General features: G+C 43.5%; 1 protein-coding gene across 1 annotated transcript in view; it reads right to left on the reverse strand.

The window, feature by feature from the left end:
- Positions 1-19,071, reverse strand: part of PLAC8 (placenta specific 8) — a 33,743-nt gene extending 14,672 nt beyond the window's left edge. The window contains exon 1 of the mRNA XM_005681847.3: positions 18,969-19,071. The gene's annotated coding sequence lies outside the window, so the exon portion shown is untranslated. The remainder of the gene's footprint in view (positions 1-18,968) is intronic.

A 23,957-nucleotide genomic window follows, 5' to 3' on the forward strand; every position in this document is an offset into this window, starting at 1 on the left:
GGACGGGGTAGGACACTGAGGCACAACTAGAAAGGCATGCAAAATCCGCCGGTTTAAATCGGCAAGTGAAATGCCCAGTAAAATAATGAGTGCAAGGATTTCCATCGACGCCAGTCACGGTACAGCTTTTGGAGGAGAGAGGTCCAGTGTGAAAAATTAAGACAAAGTCAAGTGGCTCCTGTATCAATTAAGTAATCAATTTTCTTTTTTGCTATGGGAGTCAAGGACTACCCAGGGATCCTTGATGGAGATTAGCATCTCACTGAGGGGAGCCGCCAGAATCCCCAGGGCCACGCCAGTTGTCCAGCATGGCCATCTCAGGAGCCAAAGTCCCCCTTCCCCTTCAGGACTGGGGGCAGTCCCTCTTCCGATGACCTGTTTGTCTGCTCTCTAGGTATAGCCCAGGTGGAGAGGTTCTTTCTGGCAGTCTTGGGCACAGTGGCCAGTTGACTTGCATTTGTAGCATTTTCTCTTGTTGGTCTTATTTCCAGATGAATAGTTGAGCTTTCTTGGCCCCCCTGAGGCCACAAAGCATGACTGACAGCAACAGCTATCAGTTTTGCACGAGCCCTGGCCTGTCTTTTCTCATGTTGGGTTCTCTCTTCCTCCTGAGCTTGGTCTTGATTATTAAATACCCCAAAGGCCACATCTGTGAGCTGGGGCATGGGCGTTTGTGCGCCAAGTTGTAATTTTGGGAGTTTCTGCCTGATATGAGGGGTGGACTGGCTAAGTGGGAATACTGTCAGGAGGAGGATATGCTAGGTTTTTCCACCTTGAGAGATCAGAGAGCTTAGAAGGGGATCGTCTAAAGTGTTGGGAGAGTCTCTGGTTCTCCAGGTTTTAAATTACAGGAGCCACATAGGGTAGGATTTTGGTAAAGGACTGTGAAGGCCTGAATATAGGAAATGTCACTCCACTTTCTCATCTGGTGGCAATAAAGATGCAATTGCAGAAGGTTATTATAATTTAGAGACCTATTTTCAGGCCATTTTTCTCCATTTCCCAACTTAAACAAAGTCTGGGCACCGCTACAGTAGAATTTAAGTTTCTCCTTCTTTAACCCTTCAGTTTTAAAGAATTTCCAGTTCTTAAGGATACACTCCAGAGATGTTTTTTTCTAACTTGGAGGGGGATTCTCCCATGTTGAGTAACCTGCAACTGAGAACCAGACAGTGCTCCTAGAATGGAATCCATCATCCCGGAAACTTTTACCAGGAGGTTTTAACCTGAAGGGGTTTCTCTTTGGACCTAATGGTATTTCAAGCATCCTCTTCTCTCCCATTGATTTCTGACCAGATATCTCTGGCCTCCGTAATACCACATGCAGAACACCCCACACAGCAATTAGAGAAGTGCTTTCAAGCTAAGTATAAACTGGTTGCCAGGACTTTCCTTAGGAGGGATCCCTTGTCTGTAGAGCTTATGTCCTATGATAAGTCTTTCCATGCTGGGGTGTATTCCTCATGAATGAGCATCTACAAAGTTTATGATTCGGGCTTCTGGGTAGCAGCCAGTCCAATAGGCTGTCCCTAGAAGAATGTGTAGGCTACCAAGGCCTGGAATGAAGGGGTCCAATAGATGCAAAGAAGAAACTTGGAGAGATTAGAGTTGAGCACTATGGAAGACGGCATGGGGCTCAAGCTTTGAGGCCCAGCAGGCAGAAAAATTCTCAGAGTAGATTTCTGGGCGTTGAGTGAGGTGAGAGACTAGACAACAGAAGAACCCCCAAATCCTTTTCTCTGTCTTCCTGGCAGCTGAGATAGAATTAAGAATCATCTGATGATTTTGTCTGACACAGACAGCACAGAGTGTGAGAGTGGCTGGGATGCAGCTTAGGAATGATATCCAAGAAATCCTTCCCTAGAAGAAGGATATATAAGAAGGAGATAAGGAGTGAGAAAGAGAACTAGTTGTGGGAGTAAAGTGGAAAAGAAAACTGTAGTGGAGGGTTTCACACAGGACAGTGAGAGAGAGATGGTGAGAACAAGGGAGAGACAGAGGCCTTTCAGGCTCCTGCATGGTTGGAAATTGCGTGTCCACCTTGTCCCAGAGGACAGCATCAACTGTCACCCAAGCATTATTTGAATCTTGAAAAGAAAGTGAAGAGGAGATGAGAGAAAGAAGGCAGGAGTAAAAGTCAGGGGCTGTAAGTGACAGCTGGGCGAAGCCCGTGGTTTATCTTGACTTTCCAAATTCCCGAGTTGCCATACCAGATCTGATCTCGGGGGGCCTCAGTCTGCAGCAGCTTGAAGTGGGGTTTGGGCTCACCAGCCAGAGATTGAGTCTGGGTCACAGTGATGAGAGCACCAGATCCTAACCACTAGACCTATGGTCAGTGACAAGACCCTGGCTTCCTGGCTTTGCAAAAAAGAATTCCCGCAAAGACAGAAAGTAGTGAAACAAATGAAGTGATTATTAGGAGGAAGAGAGCACAGTACGTGTGGATAGACTCAAGCGGGGGACTCAGAGAGAGTCACTGAGTTTTGCCCTTGTGGCAGTCTGAACAGTTTCATGTGGCATTTCTTCTGGGTTTCCTTGGCCAATCATTTGGGTTTGCCTGGTTCACAGTCTATATTTGGTATATCACAGGATCCTCCCGTGTGTGCATTTATCTCTTATCTCTTAGCCAAAATGGATTCTACCAAAAAGGCAAAAGGGTAGAGCATCCCTTGGCATCATTAGCCTTTGACCACCAGGGGACCTTTCTGTGCATGTGTGGTTGGGGATCTGATTTTGATAACAAGAAATATGTGGTCTGGGCAGGGCCCAGAGTCCTCCCTTAATTGTCCTGCTATTGTTATCTTGGAGTTTCAGTCTACAGGAGGTCTTCTGACTTCAAGAATGAGAAATATGTGGTCTGGGCAGGGCCTGGCCTCCTCCCTTAACTCTTGTCATGGGGTTTCTGTCCACAGAGAGTGAATTTTACCCTGAGATTTACCCTGTGGGCCGGAGGAGGGGGTGGGGGGGGGGAGGGTTCCATCTACATCCTGCCTCAATTTCATGGGTAGAGGGATCTCACATTTAAAAAATTTTATTTATTACTCTCAGTTGCACTGGATCTTCTTTGCTGCATGAGCTTTCTCTCGTACAGGTTCTAGGAGAGGCAGCAGAGGATGAGATGGTTAGATAACATCACTGACTCAGTGGACATGAATTTGAGCAAACTCTGGGAGACAGATAGCTTCCCAAGTGGCGCTAGTGGTAAAGAATCTGCCTGCCAATGCGGCAGATGCCAGAGACCTGGGCTTGATCCCTGGGTTGGGAAGATCCCCTGGAGAAGGAAATGGCAACCCACTCCAGTACTCTTGCCTGGAGAATCCCATGGACAGAGGAGCCTGGCAGGCTACAGTCCATGGGGTCCAAAAGAGTCAGACTCGACTGAGCGACTTCACTTTCACTTTTGATAAGCTCTCAGGGTGGAGATGTTCTGATCTAAAACCTAGAACAATTAATAGCTGGGGTCGCTGGCAAGGACGCAGGCATCTACTGATTGGGGAAGGTCAGTCATCTGAGTAGAATGTAGGTGACACGGGACTGGTCAAGCAGAGGATGAACAGAGAGAGCAAGCGTACAGTCATCTTGGGGAGCCTGCCCATACAGGGCAATTCAGCTCAATTCTGACACTGCCACCTGCAAACAGTGTCAGATTCCACGTATTAAGGGCTCAGTCCCATAGGACTGCCCTCCCTCTCCTACTTCAGATATCCACTGTACATCCACTTTGTTACCTGTGCCTCTTCTTAAAGCATTCCTTTCATTTATTCATTTTTAATTTTTTTGGCTGTACAGGGTCTTCGTCACTGCACGCGGGCTTTCTCAGGTTGCAACAAGCGGAGGCCGCCCTTCACTGGGGTGCACCGGCTTCTCATTGCGACGGCTTCCCTTGCTGAGGAGCACAGGCTCTAGGCACATGGGCTTCAGTAGTTTTGCAGCACATGGGCTCAGTGGTTGCTGCTCAAGGACTATAGTGCCTGGGCTCAGTGGTTGTAGCGCACATCCCACAGCATGTGGAACCTTCCAAGACCAGGGATCAAACACATGTGCCCCTGCATTGGCAGGCAGCCTTCCAATCCAGTGAGCCACCAGGGAAGTCCTCACCTGTGCTTCTGACCAGGCAGATCAGAGGTTCCCATGATCCCCTTTTCATTTCCATTAATTTGCTGAAGTGGTTCACAGAACTCAGGAAAACAGTTTATTATTATATTATTGATGTACTACAAAGGGTATTAAAGGATACAGATGGACAATCAGATGAAAAGGTATCTAAGGGGACATTCAGAGCCTGTGGAGTTTGGGGTGCATCACTCTCCCAGCACACAAACCCCCAAACTCTCTGAACTCTGTCCTTTTGGGGTTTTATGGAGGCTTCATTGCATAGGCGTAATTGATGAAATCATTGGCCATTGGTGATTGAATTCAGTCTCCAAACTCTTCTCCCCTCCCTGCCTCAAAGTCTGGGAGGTGGGGCTGAACGTTCCACCCCTAGTAAATCCTAAAGGAAATCAATCCTGAATATTCATTAGAAGAACTGATGCTGAAGCTGAAACTCCAAACTTTGACCACCTGATGTGAGGAGCCGACTCATTGGAAAAGACCTTGATGCTGGGTAAGATTGAAGGCAAGAGGAGAAGGGGGTGGCAGAGGATGATATGGTTGGATGGCATTGCCAACTCAATGGACATGAGTTTGAGCAAACTCCAGGAGACTGCAAATGACAGGGAAGCCTGGTGTGCTGCAGTCCACGGAGCTGCAAAGAGTCGGACATGACTGAACAACAACAACAACAATCACAGGTTGGTTCCCCATCCTCAAGGGTTTTCCAAAAGTTCCTTCATTAGCATAAACTCTGTAGTTGAGAGGAGCTTGTTGTGAATAACAAGACACCTTTATCACTTTTATCACTTAATAAATTCCAAAGGTTTTAGGAGCTCTGTACCCTGAACAGGAATGAAAGTCAAATATGTATAAACCACAGTCAAAAGGCAAAGAGTTAGTCACTCAGTTGTGTCTGACTTTTTGCGACACCGTGGACAGTAGCACACCAGGCTCCTCTGTCCATGGGGTTCTCTAGGCAAGAACACTGGAGTGGGTTCCCTATCCCTTCTCCAGGGGGTATTCCCAACCCAGGGCTCAAACCCAGATCTCCCACATTGCAGGCAGGTTCTTTACCATCTAAGCCACCAAGGAAATCCAAGAATGCTGGAGTGGGTAGCCTATCCATTCTCCAGGGATATGATGACAGTAATCCTCTCCAATCTTCCTGCATCCAAGTTGATCCTTCACCTGAAATTTACCTGAAGCCTTGTTAGGGGGCAAGCAAAGATAGCGTGCCCAAGCAAAGCTTATTATGAAGTACATTTTGTTAGGTTTGTCCTAATTTCTCTCCATCCTGAGAGGCAGTGTGGGGTAATTAAATATTGATTTGATTAAAAAAACTTTTTTTTTTTGATGTGAACCATTTTTAAAAGTTTTTATTGAATTTGTTAAAGTATTGTTTCTGTTTTATGTTTTGGTCACCAGGCATATGGGATCTTAGCTCCCTCCCCAACCAGTGATCTCTCTTGCATCCCCTGCATTGGAAGGCAAAGTCCTAACCATTGGACTGCCAGGAAAGTCCCTGATTTGATTTGGAGTGAGAATGTGCTGTGATGCGCTTAGTTACTCAGTCATGTCTGGCTCTTTGTGACCCCATGGACTATAGCCCGCTAGGCTCTTCTGTCCATGGAATTCCCCAGGCCAGAATACTGGAGTGGGTAGCCTTTCCCTTCTCCAGGAGATCTTCCCAACCCAGGAATTGAACCAGGGTTTCCTGCAATGCAGGAAGATTCTTTACCAGCTGAGCTACCAGGGAATACCAGGAAGTGAGAATATCTTTGCTCAAATTCTCTTTTTCTAAACTATGTGATCTTGGACTAGTCTTTGATCAGCCTAGTCATTTAACTAGTCATTTAAATTTCCTCCTACTCATCTGTGAAATGGAAGTGGTGTCTGACCTATCCACCTTATATACTCATTGAGAGCATTAAGTAAGATGAAGTCCAAGGATGAATTTAACGAACCATTAAAAAAAATCAGACTCATATAAAGGGGAGTGGCTAAAATGTACAAAAATGCAGCAAGGAAATTTCTTTTGATCATTTCCACAAATAATTCTTGGCAAAAGTATCAGTTAATATTTACTGAGATGTCACCCTATATCAGGCACTGTACTAGACTCACACTGTCCACCTCATGTTACAATAGCCCCTGCTAAGTACGAACTATTATCTTTACTGAGTTGATGAGGAAATGGAGGCTCTGAGACTTTAAGTAAATTGTGAAATTCAAACCCTTCTCTGGCTCACTCCACAGGCCCTGTTCCTTCCTTTGCTCTCAGCTAAAGAGCCTGCTCCTTCAGAGCACTGACTGCATTGTAGCATTGCCATTGGTTTGTCGTGATCTCCTTGAGAACTGGAACCCTCTCTTCCCATTTATTCTGTTATCATCACATTAAGCATTAGGCTCATAAGAGGTACTTCTCATTGTCTTCTTGAACTAAGCGCTTGTTATATGCTTAATTCACTCACAGTGTGTTAGACAGTGAGATGTAATACATCTCCATTTCAGAATCAGGACAAAAGAAAAACGCTAAAATTGAAAATACAGTGCTTCCGGATACTCAGGAAATATGATTATACTCTTTGCTTTCTTGTATTGTTTTCCTCATAGGGCAGTTTCAAAAACAAGCAAATTACCTCAGTTGTTCTATATTACTTTTTCTATTTCTTGAGTTCACTGGTTTCTTTTCTAGATTTCACTGCTCAGTCATGTCTGAGGTGAGCTGGATAGTTGGGTAGTGCCCATAACAAAAAAAGGAGAGCAGTACATAACACAGGGCAACACCTTGGATATTTATCCACACAGGGACAGTGTATCAGCAATGATCCAAACATGCCTAAATCTGCCCAGGCTTCATCGTCAGCTCAGTTGTTCAGTTGTGTCCGACACTTTGTGACCCCATGGACTGCAGCATGCCAAGCTTCCCTGTCCATCACCAACTCCCGGAGCTTGCTCAAACTCATGTCCATCAAGTTGGTGATGCCGTCCAACCATCTCATCCTCTGTCGTCCCCTTCTCCTCTTGCCTACAATCCTTCCCAGCATCAGGGTCTTTTCCAGTGAGTCCCCTCTTCACATCAGGTGGTCAAAGTATTGGAGTTTCAGCTTCAGCATCAGTCTTTCCAATGAATATTCAGGATTGATTTCCTTTAGGATTGACTGGCTTGATCTCATTGCAGTCCAAGGGACTCTCAAGAGTTTTCTCCAATACAGTTCAGAAGCATCATTTCTTTGCTGCTCAGCTTTCCTTATGGTCCAACTCTCACATCCATACATTACTACTGGAAAAGCCACAGCTTTGACTAGATGGACCTTCGTCTGCAAAGTAATATCTCTGCTTTTTAATATGCTGTCTATGTTGGTCATAGCTTTTCTTCCAAGGAGTAAGCATCTTTTAATTTCATGGCTGCAGTCACCATTTGCAGTGATTTTGAAGCCCAAGAAGAGAAAGTCTGTCTCTGTTTTTCTTGTTTCCCCATCTATTTGCCATGAGGTGATGGGACCAGATGCCATGATCTTAGTTTTTTGAATGTTGAGTTTTAAGCCAGGTTTTTCACTCTCCTCTTTCACTTTCATCAAGAGGCTCTTTATTTCTTCTTCACTTTCTGCCATAAAGGTGGTGTCATCTGCATATCTGAGGTTATTGATCTTTCTCCCAGCAATCTTGATTCTAGCTTATGCTTTATCCAGCCTGGCATTTCACATGACATACTCTGCATATACTTTAAATAAGCAGAGTGACAGTATACAGCCCTGACATATTCCTTTCCCAGTTTGGAACCAGTCTATTGTTTCATGTCTGGTTCTAACTCTTGCTTCTTGACCTGTATACAGATTTTTCAGGAGGCAGGTATGGTGGTCTGTTATTCCCATCTCTTTAAGATTGTTGTAATCCACACAAAGGCTTTGGCATAATCAATAAAGCAGAAGTAGATGTTTTTCTGGAACTTTCTTACTTTTTCTATGATCCAGTGGAGCTAATTGTAAATTAGCCAGATCTATCATTATAAATTGTCCCCTGAGTCCTAGCAACAGCCTCATGTGAAGAATACTCAGTGTTTTTGGATGAGAATAAAACGAGTTTATTTTTATTTTATTTTTTAGACAGAAGAAGCTGTAAAATGTTCTTCTAAATGTTCATACCTGTTAGACATTTCTACCACCAGAAATAGCTCTAGGTATTTCCCTTTCCATTGGTGAGTGCAGTATACAAACATATATTTTTCTAAACTTTAATTAAAGGATTATAGTTATACAATAAGAGGGCTTCCCAGGTGACTCAGTGATAAAGAACATGCCTGCCAACGCAGGAGACATAAGAGACATGGGTGCAATCCCTGGGTCGGGAAGAGCCCCTGGAGGAGGGCATGGAAACCCACTCCAGTGGGTTTCTTGCCTGGAGAATCCCAAGGACGGAAGAGCCTGGCAGGCTACAGTCCATGGGTCACACAGAGTCAGACACAAATGAAGCGACTTAGTACAGTCGCTTAGAACTTAGAAATGGGCAGTAACCCTGTCAAAGTTCAAGACAAGCACTTAGGAAGCCACCGAGGCAACAAACAACAGCTTTACACACACACACACACACACACACACACACACACACACAGAAATGTGTGTGTATGTTGTTATTCGTTGTTTTGTTGCTAAGTCGTGTTCAGCTTTTCACGACCCCATGGGTTATAGTCCACCAGGTTCCTCTGTCCATGGGATTCTCCAGGCAAGCGTACTGGAGTGGGTTATCATTTCCTCCTCCAGGGGATCTTTTCTACCCAGGGATCAAAACCCCCACATCTCCTGCATTGGCGGGTGAATTCTTTACCGCTGAGCCACCAGGGAAGTTTGTGCATATGTATGAATACATAAATATTTCCTAGCCCTGTCTGTTGAGAGGACCTAGAAGCAAAAACAGCCCACTGTCAATGAACATATCTTGTGCCCAAATCTTGGTTTCTAAATGCCATTTTCCAGTTTAAAAAAAGAGCCTGAGTTTATTGGAGAAATGGCTGATTCCAGGACTGGGGCAGGTAAAGTACAAGAGAAGCCTGGAACATCCTGTGGAATCACAAGGTGAAAAAGTTCAAAATTGGACTAGAGACAGGGCCTCAGAGCTCTTCCAATAGCTAAATCTGGGACAATATGAGTAACCAAACAATGTCAATATTGGGTTATAACTTATAGGCAAAGTAACTATCCATAATTCTATACTGAGGTGGCGCTAGTGGTAAAAATAAAAACCTTTGATGTATGGCAAAACCAATACAATATTGTAAAGTAATTAGCCTCCAATTAAAATAAATAAATTATAAAATAAATAAATAAATAAAAACCTGCCTGCCAATAAGAGATGGCTGGTTTGATTCCTGGGTTAGGAAGATTCCCTTAAGGAGGAAATGGCAAATCACTCCAGTATTCTTGCCTGGAAAATCCCATGAACAGAGAAGCCTGGAGGGCTACAGTCCACGGGGTTGCAAAGAGTTGGACACGACTGAAGCGACTTAGGACACATGCAAGTACTGATAAAAATAAAAGAATAAATTTTAAAATGAGGGAGAAGGGATAGTGCTTTCTTTCGGTAGATTTCCCATCAATTAAAAAAGGAGTGATAGAAATATAAGATCATCATTTGGCAAATGCTACAGTAATAATTGGGGCTTCCCTGGAAGCTCAGCTGGTAAAGAATCTGCCTGCAAGGCAGGAGAACCCCATTCGATTCCTGGGCCAGGAAGTTCCCCTGGAGAAGGGATAGGATATCCACTCCAGTATTCTTGGGCTTCCCTGATGGCTCAGATCCACCTGCAATGTGGGAGACCTGGGTTCGATCCCTGGTTTGGAAAAATCCCCTGGGGGAGGGCCTGACAACCCACTCCAGCATTCTGGCCTGGAGAATTCCCATGGATGGAGGAGCCTGGCAAGCTACAGTCCATGGGGTCACAAAGAGTCAGACACAACTGAGCAACTAAGCACGGCAACAGTAATAATTGTTATAGGCAAGGCTCATGGGTAGATGCTAATTCTAGACTTCGAAAGTATGATGAGAAACAACACATTAACATGATCTCAAAGTATTACCCCACAGGCTGCTGACTAATTACAAAGGGAAAAATAGCAACTCTCCAGTGGATAAGCTGGCAGACATTATCTCAGTCAAGTGACCAAAGTTAGTAATTGTCAGTAGTGGGACATACTGATGTGTTCCAAAAAGTGGAGACAATGCTATGACTGGATATATTAATAAATCTCATCTATGGAGTAGGGGTGACTAGAGCATGTCTAACTATGCAGTAGGCAAAGAAACAGCAATCACTCATATTATTCAAGAAAGGGAAGTGTTTGATATTTTATGGCTTGGATAATGTTTAAAGTTCATCTGTGTTCAAATTTGATTATGGAGTGCTAGTATTTTTATTTGATCCCTCATGGTCTTAGCTGATGTTGATGCTCTGTGAAATTGTTCATGTGCTAGAGGAGAGCGTCAGGACTCAGCGTGAAGGACAATATGAATGGACCTTAAAGGCATTAAGTGAAAGATCGTGTCTGATTCTTTAAGGCATTAAGTGAAAGATCGTGTCTGACTCTTCGCGACCCTATGGTATACAATCCATGGAATTCTCCAGGCCAGAATACTGGAGTGGGCAGCCTTTCACTTCTCCAGGGGATCTTCCCAACCCAGGGATCAAACCCAGGTCTCCCACATTGCAGGCAGATTTTTTACCAACTGAGCTATCATTACACTAAGTGAAATAAGTCAGACAGAGCAAGACACACACAGTATGATCTTGCTTATACCTGGAATCTAAAATAAGCAAACCAAACTATGTATATGAAGAGCAGGTTGGGGGTTGTCAGAGGTAAGGGGTGGGGTGTGGGTGAAATGGGTGAAGTAACAACAAGCTATACTATCTAGCAGTATAAAATTGCAGTTTTAAAATAAATGTGTCTTGGGAAGTGATATACAGCATGGTGACTATCATTACTAACATGTATTGCATATTTCATAGTTTCTAAGAGAATAAGTCTTAAAAGTTCTCATCTCAAGGAAAAAACTTGTAACTGTGTGGTGATGGATGTTAATGATTTACTGTGATAATCATTTCACAACATATACACATGTCAAATCATTATGTTGTACAAGTGAAACTAATATAATGTTATCTGTCAATTATATCTCCAAACCACCCCTCCAGAAACCCAACATCCTGGTGTGCGTGCCAGGCCAGCTCACAGCTGACCAAAGTCTAGCTCACGCGCTCAAGTTCCAAGGTGGCAGGCGCTGCTTTCTCTTTCTCAGGATGTGAGTGGGACAGCTGGTAACACTTGGATAAGATAGATCCAAAAAAAAAAAAAAGATAGATCCATAGGTTAATTAGTTGATAGCAGTTTGCCAACATCAATTTCCTGGTTTCGATATTTATACTATGGTTTGTAAAATATTAACTGGAAAAGCCAGGTGAGGGCTGTATGGGGAGTCTGTGTGTTATTTTAAAAATATTTTATTGAGATATATTTTATACTCATTTTACATACAATATAGTAGCCAGCAGTATTTATTTATTTATTTTTGGCTGCCCTGTGGAGCATGCTATATCCTACTTCCCCCACCAGGGATTGAACTTGCACACCCTGTCCCCACCAGCCCCACCACAGTGGAAATACAGAGTCTTCTTAACCACTGGACTGATCATTTTACATACTATAGAATTCACTCATTCCAAATGGATATAGTTCAGTGGTTTTAGCCTATTTATAGTTGCGCAACCACCACCATAATCTAATTGTGAAATATGTTCACGCACACCCTCTAAAGAAAACCCACATCCATTATCAGTTACTCCTCTTTCCTCTTGCCTCCTCCACCTCCAAACAACATCTAATGTGCTTTTTGTCTCTATTGCTTTGCTTATTCTAGTCATTTCATACAAATGGAATCAGAGAATATATGATCTTTTGTGACTGATGTCCTTTAGTTAGCACAATGTTTTCAAGGCTCAGTCTTGTCACAACATGTATTAGTACTTTTTTTAAACTGCTGAATAATATTCCATTATGTGGATAGACCATTTTGTGTTTATCCATTCATCAGTGAATGGATATTGAGGTTGTTTCTACTTTTTTGTTACTATGAATAATGCTCCTGTTACTATCTGCCTACCACACAGGTTTTTGTGAGGACATGTATTTTCATTTCTCTTGGGCATATCTCGAAGTAGAATTGCTGGGTCAAAATGCTAACTTACGTTTAGCATTTTGGAAAGTAGCTATGCTCACCACTATACCATCAAAGCCATGTTTAGTGTTTCCAACTACTTCAAACTATTTTCCAAAAAGGTTGGGTTTTGTTTGCAGTTTCTGTCATCGTGGCCAACATTTGTTATTGCTTGTCTTTCTATGTGTTACTTTGCAATACTTTTCATAAGGCTAAAATTATTTCCAAAAAATAAAAAACAGGATATGAAAGAGAATATGGGAAAAGGAAAAGCCCCCATAGGACTTAGAGCGAAAAATACAAAAGCAATCTATCACAAAAGCTGTAAAAAATATATATTCCTAAATCCTAGTAGTATATGGTGTAAATATAGCTGTAATATTTCTGAACTCTGGTTGCTTTTCCCCCTTATAATTCTTAGGAACCATCCTAAAGAATTTCTTTCTTTCTTTTTGTATAAAGCACTGTAAAATGTATTCAGAATAGGTGAAGCTTATTTAAAATTTATTAGGTTTGTATTTTTTATATACATTAAGGTGGCTTTTTATTTTGGTTTTTTATTTTTTTCAATGTGCCGTAATGACTTTTTACTGCTTTTTTACAATGAAAGAGAGATGCTAACCACTGTGGATCTCTCAGGAAACAATGCGAAAGAAGGTTCTAGCAAGTGAACAAAAAGCAGGAAGGGATGGTGTTGGTGTTGGTGTTGGTGGTGGTGGGCGTGTGTTATTTGTGGGTCTCCTTGTGTAGGGAGGAGGTGTCTGTCTTCAAGGGCAGGTTCATCAGGCGAGAGAACGAAGTGAACTTGCCTCTCTGCCTGGGCTCTGGCTCCCTTGCAGGGAGGAGGGTCAAGGGGGGGCCGTGACAAGGGCAGGACAGAGTGTGTTCCGACGGGTAGGTCCGCGTTAGGCAGAACCAAGTTATCAAACCATCTCTGCCCAGCAACAGTCTCGGCCTTGCCCTTTAGGGCTGAGAACTCGCTCGCCTGCCTTTCCAGTGCCCGCGGGAGGTGTGGTCTCCGCGGGGAGGCAAGGCGGGGCGGAGGGCGGGGTGGGGTTCTCCGCTGGGTGACTGCTCGCCTCTCAGGATGGAGAGTGCCCGCGGCGTGCGGTGTTCACAAGGCACCCACACTCGGCCTTCCAGGAAGTGGGTTGTGCACCCGGCTTTCTTCTCTGCTGGGGCCCGACTTTGACCTTTTTCCGCCGGGGGCAGCCAACGGGGAGCCAGAGGGCAGGGTCAGAGGCGATCAGGGCCAGGCTGGCTCCAGGCGGCTGCACCTTCAGGGCCACGGGGTGGGTATCCAGGCCAGGACTCGGGCTGGTCCCTATCTCGGAGACAGAGGTTGGGGCCCCACTCCTTCCTGGCCCCGTGTCGCTCTGTCTGCAGGAGTCACCCAGCCTCACCAGGCATTTATAATACATTTTTTAAAGTTTTCATCAGATGAGTGGACTGATCAGCTCACTTCTGATCAGGAAGTAAGACAGACAGAAATATCATCACCAGCACCCTACTCCTGGCCCTGCTGACTTTAGCACCCCTTTAGCGGGCTTCCCAGGCGGCATGACTTTGGTAAAGAACCTGCCTGCCAATATAGGAGACCCAGATTTGATCCCTAGGTAAGGAAGATCCCCTGGAGGAGGGCATGGCAACCCACTGCAGTATTCTTGCCTGGAGAATCCCATGGACAGAGGAGCCAGGCAGGCTATGGCCCATGGGGTGGCAAAGAGTCACACACGGCTGAAGCAATTTAGCACAGCACACACACAGGCTGGCCTCAGATTCTACTTCCTGCGCACGTCTATTTTTTTTTTTTTTAATAAACAAGAAGCAACCACAGCTTTCAAAACAAATTCCTTCTGTGGATTCATGACAAAAAAGTAAACAAACCGCTGCTGCTACTGCTACTGCTGATGCTAAGTCGCTTCAGCCGTGTCTGACTCTGTGCGACCCCATAGACAGCAGCCCACTAGGCTTCCCCGTCCCTGGGATTCTCCAGGCAAGAACACTGGAGTGGGTTGCCATTTCCTTCTCCAATGCATGAAAGTAAAAAGTGAAAGTGAAGTTGCTCAGTCGTGTCCGACTCTTAGCGACCCCATAGACTGCAGCCTACCAGGCTCCTCCACCCATGGATTTTCTAGGCAAGAGGACTGGAGTGGAGTACTGGAATGGGGTGCCATTGCCTTCTCCAACAAACTGCAGTCATGCCATTTCTGTTGTGCACCTTTTTTTTTTTTTTTTAACAATAATTGTCTTGATTTTAGAAAAAGGAAGCTCCCAATCCTGCATGTAAGCTCTACCAGGGCAGGGAATATTTGTGGGCTTTGTCTGCTGAGGTATCTCCAAATCTCAGTGGAGGGCCTGGCTCACAGTAGGTGCCCATTAGCGTGCCTGGTACTAGTCTCAGTGTGTCGTCCTGACTACAGCTGGGGTGCATCAGACACAGCCTAGCGCTCATCCTTGGAAACCACTTAAGCAGTGGCAGTTCTTTCCCAAACTCCTTAGGCTGCCAGGCAGCCCACATTCCAAACCTCAGTACTCACATGACAGAAACCATCCTTTTGAGTGATGGTTTCCCGTTTCTGGGGCCTGGGAAGAAGAGGCATCGCAGGAAATGCCTTTTTTTTTTTTTTTCAAAGTATGTTTGAACTTTCTTTTACCTTTCCTTTTCATCTTCAGATATCAGAACGAAACAACCAGGAAAGGCTATACAAAATGTTGCACATTTTCTCTCTTCAGCGCAGAGAACCAAGCAGAGTGGGGTTGTCACTAGGTTCCTGGTTGATAGATATTTTTAACTACCTTTGTGATTTTGTACATTGTCTGAAAAAAGCTTTGTTTTACAATTAGCAGTTATTCCTTTTATAATCAAAGCAAGAAATACCCATTTTGGAAACAAACAGAAAATGCAGTGACCAAAAAATAATGTATAGGTTTGCACCGATTATCCTATAGCTGTCTGAATATTTTTCTCCTTAGACCCTAGCCAATGCCTGGAAACAGTTAGCATTCATGAATCTCATGAAACTCAGAAATGAATGAATGAATTGATATGCTTCTCATGATCTCTTTCAGGAAAAACATGTTTGTTTGTCTGTTTGACTGTCTCATGCTCAGTTGCTTCTGAGTCTTTGTGACCTTGTGGACTGTAGCCCACCAGGCTCCTCTGTCTGTGGAATTTTCCAGGCAAGAATACTGGAGTGGGTTGCCATTTCCTCCTCCAAGGGATCTTCCCAACCCAGGGATCGAACCTGCATCTCCTGTGTCTCCTGCTTTACAGGTGGATTCTTTGCCACTGAGCCATGGGGAAAACTTATGCTGTGATTTTTAATATCATTATATGAATATTTAATTATAATTTTCTGAAGATTTCAGAATAAAAACTTGCCTGCAATTATCTAGCCATCCTTTCCTTCCTTTGACTGTCTTCACTCAGTATATACTACATGTATTTGTGTAGTCAGATTGGCTCCTGTTAGCCCTGAAAGCAGAGACTGGAGCATCCTCAGTGCTTTTGAAGTCCACCAAAGGTAATATGAATATTTTGTAGCCAGCAGCTGTGTGCTGACTGCCAGTTAGTTTGTTGGAAAGTTTACAGGAGCCTAAACAGTTTTTAGTCCCAAAGTCAAAGTTCTGGTTGGTTTCTGTTTCTTTCATTTCTTTTGACTTCCTCTTTTGAATATGAAAAATGGTGAGGCCCCAGGTGCACCTGTGGACTTCAGCACAGAGAAGCAAGCAGAGAGTGGGGTCCCCAGGAGGTTTCAAATTTCATTTCTCGGAAAGGTTTCCTATAGCAGCGGGGAAGCTTGCTCCATCCAGCCTGGCTCAGAGCAAACAGCAGTAAGAACCAGCATCCCAGACTTCTTTTTTGACCAATGTAGCTTATCCTGTAAAAGATCTTACATCTTCTCACATGAGAGTTGTTACTCAAGAACTTATTCAAGTTCTTACTCAACTCTCTGATAGTCATCAAGTGGGAGAGAAAACAAACACGCTTGCTTCTCTGAGGCTTAAATAGCATTTCACAAGTCTAGGGGTCCTTTGCTGCTGCTACTGCTAAGTCGCTTCAGTCGTGTCCGACTCTGCGCAACCCCATAGACAGCAGCCCACCAGGCTCTGCCGTCCCTGGGATTCTCCAGGCGAGAACACTGGAGTGGGTTGCCATTTCCTTCTCCAATGCATGAAAGTGAAAAGTGAAAGTGAAGTCGCTCAGTCGTGTCCAACTCTTAGCGACCCCATGGACTGCAGCCTCCCAGGCTCCCCCATCCATCCATGGGATTCTTCAGACAAGAGTACTGGAGTGGGGTGCTGTTGCCTTCTCCGCTAGGGATCCTTTAGGTTGCAATAAAATATAAAAGAAAAACAAACACAAAACATCCAAACAACTGCAAATCTCGTTGCTTCAGCCATTAAGTCCCTGACGGTGTTTAACTGTAACCCCTCAAGGTTAAAGATCAACAGCAGGAGTTGAGGGCAAGATAACAAAAGACAACTTCCCCGAAATCACTTTAGTGCCTGGCAACGTTCCTAAGAATTTCTGGGACCTTGTCTATAAGCCTGTCTCCTCCGTTCAGTGTTCTTCAATGCTTCAGTGCGTAAAAGCCGCTCGGAGAGGCTGTTTATAATGTAGATTCTTGGGCACTATCTCCGGAGATTGTGATTTAGGTGGGCTGGGCTGAGGTCCGGGAATCTGACTGAGGCCCCCCAGGCCTGCTGCCCCATTTGCCGTAGGGTGCTGTCATGTAGAGTAATGTAGCCCTTCTTCATAGACCCACCTTGGTGAGAATCTGAAAAAAAAATGCCTTCCTCTTCTCCAGGTAGATGCAGTCATGCCAGGACCTCCAGCTGGTCAAGGAGCGCAGGCTGAACTAGCCCCGCTCACCCCTGGGCTGTGTGCCCGTGCATCTCAGGAGAATGGAGCATCAGTGACTTTACCACGGACATTTTTAACCCACATCTCTGGGCATTTTTATTTCTCGTCTGTTAAGAATAACTGTAGGATTTCCCTGGTGGTCAGTGGTTAAGAATCCACCTGTCAATGTAGGGGACCCGGGTTTGACCCGTGGTCCAAGAAGATTCCACATGCCAAGGGGCAGCTAAGCCCATGCAGCAACTATGGAAGCCCGCGCACCCTAGAGCTCCTCAAGAGAAGCCACTGGAATGAGAAGCTCGTGTACCACGACTAGAGGGTAGCCCCTGCTTGCCACAACTAGGGAAAACCTGTGCAGCAACAAAGACCCAACTCAGCCATAAATAAGTAAAAATTTTAAAAATAAAAAGAATAACTGCTGACATAGGGCTTCCCTGGTGGTCTGATGGTTAGGAATCCGCCTTGCAGTCACACAAGTCCATGCTCCAAACCACAAGGAGTGCTCGTGTGCTGCAGTGAAGACCCAGCAGAACTGAAAACAAATTCAAACATACCTGCAGATCGAACCCACTTTAGCAAACACTGCTGGGTGCCCAGTGTGTGAAGTGTCTGTGTTTAAGGTAGCGGAGGTTCAAGAGAGTCTGTAGTTCCCTTCCCATGATCAGCAACTCTGCCCAACACTGAGTGACTACACGGTTGTTGCATTTCTTGCCAACTTTGATCCCACAGAGCAGAGTGAGTGATAAAAGAGTTGACGGGGGCCACTCAGGAAAAAAGGTAGAATGGAGGCGGGAGGAATTGAAGTGAGGATCTTGGTGGAGAGGCTTGGAAGAGAGACTGGGACTCCTGTCTGCAAAAGACTCCTTTCATGGGGTGATCTCAATGGCTAGAAACCTTGCAGGATTTGGTTCACCATTTAAACGTCCTCATTTCATTCACTAATAGTCACAATTAATATTATACCTGTCTTTCCAGTCTTGGAACATGTCATCTTTCTAAGAATAGCCCCTTATCTTGAAAAGGATAGCCCCTTATCTTTCTAATAGTATTAATACACTACACTAATTCATTAATATTAAACAATATATCGCTTCAATTTTCCTCTTCTTTCTGGTGTTTATCCATGTTAAATTTTTTTTTTACTTGGATGGAAGCATTTTCATCTCATAACTTCTCATCTTGAAAGCTCACAAATGTATAGTGAGAAATGGTCTCTTTCTTCACACATATAAATAAAGCACTAGAATTTAAGTCTGAAGCATTCTAGTCTGTTTTCCTTACTTTCTTACCAAAAATTCACATTCAAGGATTCTCAAGATTTATTCTCGTTCGTTCATTATTCTCATAATTTAGCTAAAACTGCAAAATTTCATCTTCTGTTTTCAAGTAGAATAGTTTCAAAACTCAAGTTTCAAAAACCAAGCAAAATGTTTACAAAATACAAAGACATTAGACCAGCACAAGTAAACATACCTATGTATGAAATAAACAGTGAAATTCATGACCCCGTTATAGACACAAAGACTAATATATGTTTCCTGCTGAAAGCAGTAGTTCAAGACTACCTTATGAAAAGTGTGGCACCTCACACATGCTTAGCACATGTTGAATATGACTCAATTTACTACAGTTAAAACAATTAGACAAAAAAACATTGGTCCTTCTGCTGAACCTCAAATTAAAACATTTCTCTATAGTTGAGAAATAGAAACAAGGAAATCAAATACTTTTAAAGAGAACTTTCTTTGTTAAGTGCTGAGATAAGTTTTAAAGAAATGCTTCATTTCAAAGTACTTACAGTTAAGAAATAGGTTCTGGGCAGCTGTGTCTTGTGGCTTAGAGAATCTCACTAGAAGTGAAAGACTCAGGAAAGAAGTGTAGTCAATTGCAGTTTGTTTTAGTCAAAGTACATACTCAGCGGTTTTTTATTGGCCAATGAAATCCAGGCAGAAGAATTTTCAAAGTATGTTTCTTTTTCCTAGAAACTGAAACTATTAAAAGAAAAAAAAGTGTTCCTTCTCCTACCTTTTATCACGTACACTCGTATCTTTTTAAGGTGAAAACAGATTTGATTCATTATATAATTTGATTGATTTTACCTGCCAGGCAGAACTTAGCAATTTTAAAATTTTACCCTTTAACTCAATAAATAAGATTTAGTGTGTATTTATTGCCATTTTTAAACTGGGGAGCTTCGGTAGTGTTAAGAGAAAACAAGCTATCAGGAATTCTGTATCTAATCAGACACTGCTTGTTTTCTTCTGCCTCTTTGGACTCATTTGTTTTCCCTTATTGTTGTTATTATTTAGTTGCTAAGTCGTGTCTGACTCTTTGCAACCCCATGAACTGTAGCCCATCAGGCTCCTCTGTCCATGAGATTTCCCTGGCAAGAATACCGGAGTGGGTTACCATTTCCTCTCCCAGGGGATCTTCCCCACCCAGGGATCGAAACTGTCTCCTGCATTGGCAGGCGGGTTCTTTACCACTGAGCCATGTGGGAATACTTTAGGCACTGTACGAAAATTTTTTTTTTTTAATTTAAGTATTTATTTATTTTGGGTTTGGTTGCATTGGGTCATGTGGGATCTTTAGTGGTGGTATGTGTCAACTTAAAAAGATGCACAACATGAGAGCTGCTAGTTAAGTTTTCTTTGGGGCAAAATGAGGACTGTAGCCCAGGAGATAGCACCTCAGATAGTGCTGAGAAGCTGCTCCACAGTGATGGGGGGACAGTCGGTATACATGTGGTTTTGATGAAGGGGGAGTTCATTCAATCAGGCAAAAGTTGCCTGATTGGCAAAAGTTTTCTTCTAGTCACAAGGAGCTGATGTCCCCCATGAAGGGATTTAGTACTTTTCTAGAGACAAGGAAATGCAAGGATTGGGCTCAGAAAATCAGTTCCCGAAAATATTTAACTCTCTGAAGACCTGACTCTGCCAACACAGAGTGCCCCACTCCTGAATTCCCTTCAGGGCGTGTTGGAGGTCGAGAGCTGCAGCAGCACAGAAATCAGCTCCCGCAGAAGTGAAGCGAAGCGAAGTGAAAGTCGCTCAGTCATGTTCGACTCTTTGCGACCCCATGGACCCATGGAATTCTCCAGGCCAGAATACCGGAGTGGGTAGCCTTTCCCTTCTCCAGGGCATTTTCCCAACCCAGGGATCAAACCCAGGTCTCCTGCATTGCGTGCAGATTCTTCACCAGCTGAGTCACAAGGAATTCCTGCAGAGGCAGATGGCAAATGACAACTTATAGTTGACACATGTGAGCTTTTAGTTGCAGCATGTGGGTCTAGTTCCCTGATTAGGGATCAGACCTGGGCCTCCGGCAGTGAGAGCACAGAGTCTTGGCCACTGGACCACCAGGGAGGTCCTCTAAAAGCTTTTTATGTGTTGATTTATTGAATTTTCCTCACAATTCTGTATGTAAATTGTATGGCAGCCCAGTGGTAAAGAATCCACCTGCAGTGCCGGAGAAGCAGGAGATGAGGGTTCAATCCCTAGCTTGAGAAGAACCCCTGGGGGAGGAAATGGCAACCCACTCTGGTATTCTTGCCTGGAGAATCCCATAAACAGAGGAGCCTGGTGGGCTACCATCCATGAGGTCTCAAAGAGTTGAACATGGCTGAGCAGCTGAACACACACACACACAATTCTGTGGGGTAGGTATGATTGTCACCTCCATTTAATTGGCGGGGAAACTGAGTCACAGCAATGTTAAGTGGCAGCTAGGAATTGGCTGACGTGGGACTCTAGTCTTTGTCCACTGAGGTCTACGCTGTATCCCGCCCCACGTTTTCACCTTACAGTCTGCTCTCGGGAGAAAGATCTGCCATTCCACACAACCTCAGAGGGAGTGAAAAGACTGGCCACTCTCATTTCTGAAAGGCTTAAATTATGAATCAGAAATCAAAATGTTATGAAGCTATTTCAAAAAGAAGAAGCTCAAGCGTAAAAAAAAAATGTTACATAGAAATTGGATGTGATGTAGTAACATCACATGTAGAAATTAGACATGTTTGTAGCTGAGCTGATGCGGAATAAAATCCTGGTTGTGCACCTTGATAGCTGTGAGGCCTCTGGAAATCAACTCAAAATGTAACCTTTGGGTTCCTTACCTCTAAAATTAGAAGACTAGCCTTTTGGACCAACATCTTAGCAAGGTGGCAGAGGTGGCATCTGCTCTTTCAGCTTCACTGTGCCACTCAAAGATGACAAGAAGGAAGAAAGATGCTGGAAAGTCGGCCAAGAAAGACAAAGACCCAGTGAACAAATCCAGGGGCCAGGCCAAAAAGAAGTCTGAAGGCAGAGTTTGTGACAAGCTCAACAACCTAGTCTTGTTTGACAAAGCAACATACAACAAACTCTGTAGAGAACGCCTCAACTATTGGGTTGGCTAACTGGAGAAGTGCCCCAGGTTTCTCTTGGTTTTCATGACTGGCTTGTTTGAAGAGTATCTGTGCGGAATTAACCTCTTCTTCAAGAAGCCCTAGGTTCTTTCACTGGAGAATGGTATTTAGAAAAGATCTGTTTTAGGCAAGCTCCTGGCTGTTGGATTCTCATTGCTTTTAGGGTCCTTTAGTAAAGAGAGGAGACATACGTATATTTACTTATACACATGAATGAATCTGTATACATGTACATCCATCCATCATTATCCATCAAAACCATGACTTCATACTGATACTTCTAATTCTAATCCAATTCCATGAGGTTTAATTCTAGCTTTCCCACTTGTCTTATTTTAAGTTCTTTTTCAGACAATGAAAAAGTGAGCTCTCGGTTTCTACAATGTATTTACTTATTTGTTCACTCCTAGTATGTACACAGGATGCTTTCAGAATTGCTAACCCATACTTCTGTGAGCAGCCAATGTACCAACTAGACTTCAGCTGTGTACAGTTCTTTTGTTTTTAGCTTTACAGGTTCAGGTCAAAGCACGGGTATCCAAACTTATGTAGGTTATTTCTTTTCTTTCCTGTCCACTTTGACGTGGTTACCCAGAAAAGGGTTATCCCACTTCATCTCTGCTGCCCTATTCCCGTCCCCCTCCCACCTTCTTTACCTGCCCATCCCCTGTAGGTAACCAGCCTCTTTAGTTTCTGGTTTTTCGTTTCTTCATTCATTTATGTTGTACTCGTGTGGAGAGGAACTGACATCTAGCACAAGCTACACCTCTGAACAATTTTGTGAACATGCCAAAAGTCACTGAACTGTACTCTGAAAGGGTGAATTTTATATGTGAATCATCTGTCAAATTTTAAAAAGCTGTGAGTTAGAAATCTTTTTCGTTCTTAAAAAGAAAATAGTTGGAGCTATGTTCTGTACTGAATGCCATTTTCTAATCAGCATCTGGAATAATTGGAGCTATCATTCATAGCAAGCAGAGGACCAGTTTCTTTTAAAACTGTAGTTCATATTCCTCTAGCCAGAAAATTGGCCACTATGTAAAAAATTTCGTAGAAAAATTGAGCAGTTTCAGATATGAATGAGGGCAAAGCGTTTCTCTTTCTCAGGGCATGTGTAAATGAATCTTGGTTTCCTTTGCTTTACTCTGGGCTCATTGTTATAAACATTGTTCGAAATCGTGGCAGCTCTCCAGGAGCAGTCATATTTTGTCCTAAAAAGACAGCTCCCAAAGATTCTCTTGGTTTATGAGTTCTTGTTTTTTAGTTATAGCATACAAATGATTAAGCTTCCTGTGGAGAGAAGACTAAGAGTCTGTGACCTCTGACTGAGGAGGAACTGGCCGGCACAGTTAGTGCAGCTCAGAGAGGGGTCCAGCTCACATAATTATTTCTTTCCTGGGGAAGGAAAATGAATAAATAAATACCAGATGATTCACAACACACTTGTTAAAGGAAATGAAGAATATATTAAAAAAAAATCAAAATAGCTTTTCATTATTAAAATTTTTTTAATTTTAATTTTTTAACACCAAAAATTATTTTGTATTGGGATATAGCCAATAACAATGTCTTGGTAGTTTCAAGTGAACAGCAAAGGGGCTCAGCCATACATACACATGCATCCATTCTCCCCAAAACCCCCCTCCCATCCAGGCTGGCACATAACATTGAGCAGAGTTCCTTGTGCTATACAATAGGTCTGTTTGTTATCCATTTCAAATATAGCGGTGTGTACATGCCCTTCCCAAAGTCCCTAACCTATCCTGTCCCTCTGGCAACCATAAGTTCATTTTCTAAGTCTGTGAATCACTTTCTGTTTTGTAAGTTAATTTGCATAGTTTCTTTTTAGATTTCTCATTTAAGGGATGTCATATGATATTTCACCTTCTCTGTCTGACTTACTTCAGATAGTGTCAATATGATGCTGTCTAGGTTCATCCATGTTGTTGCTAATGGCATTAGTGAAAGTTGCTTGGTCGTGTCAGACTCTTTGTGACCCCATGGGCTGCTATACAATTCATTGAATTCTCCAGGCCAGAATACTGGAGTGGGTAGCCTTTCCCTTCTCCGAGGGATCTTCCCAACCCAGGGACTGAACCCAGGTTTCCTGCATTGCAGGTGGATTCTTTATCAGCTGAGCTACCAGGGAAACTCAAGAATACTGAAGTGGGTAGCATATTCCTTCTTCAGCGGATCTTCCCGACCCAGGGATTTAACCAAGGTCTCCGACATTGCTGGCAGATTCTTTACCAGCTGAGCTTCCAGGGAAGCTCATGCGAAAGGCATTATTTCATTCTTTTTAATGACTGAATAATATTCCATTGTATATATGTACCAATGAGGAGAAGATCAATATTACAAAACCAGTTTCTGTGGAAATAT

Source organism: Capra hircus, chromosome 6 (genome assembly GCF_001704415.2).
Source record: "Capra hircus breed San Clemente chromosome 6, ASM170441v1, whole genome shotgun sequence".
Lineage (NCBI taxonomy): Eukaryota > Metazoa > Chordata > Mammalia > Artiodactyla > Bovidae > Capra > Capra hircus.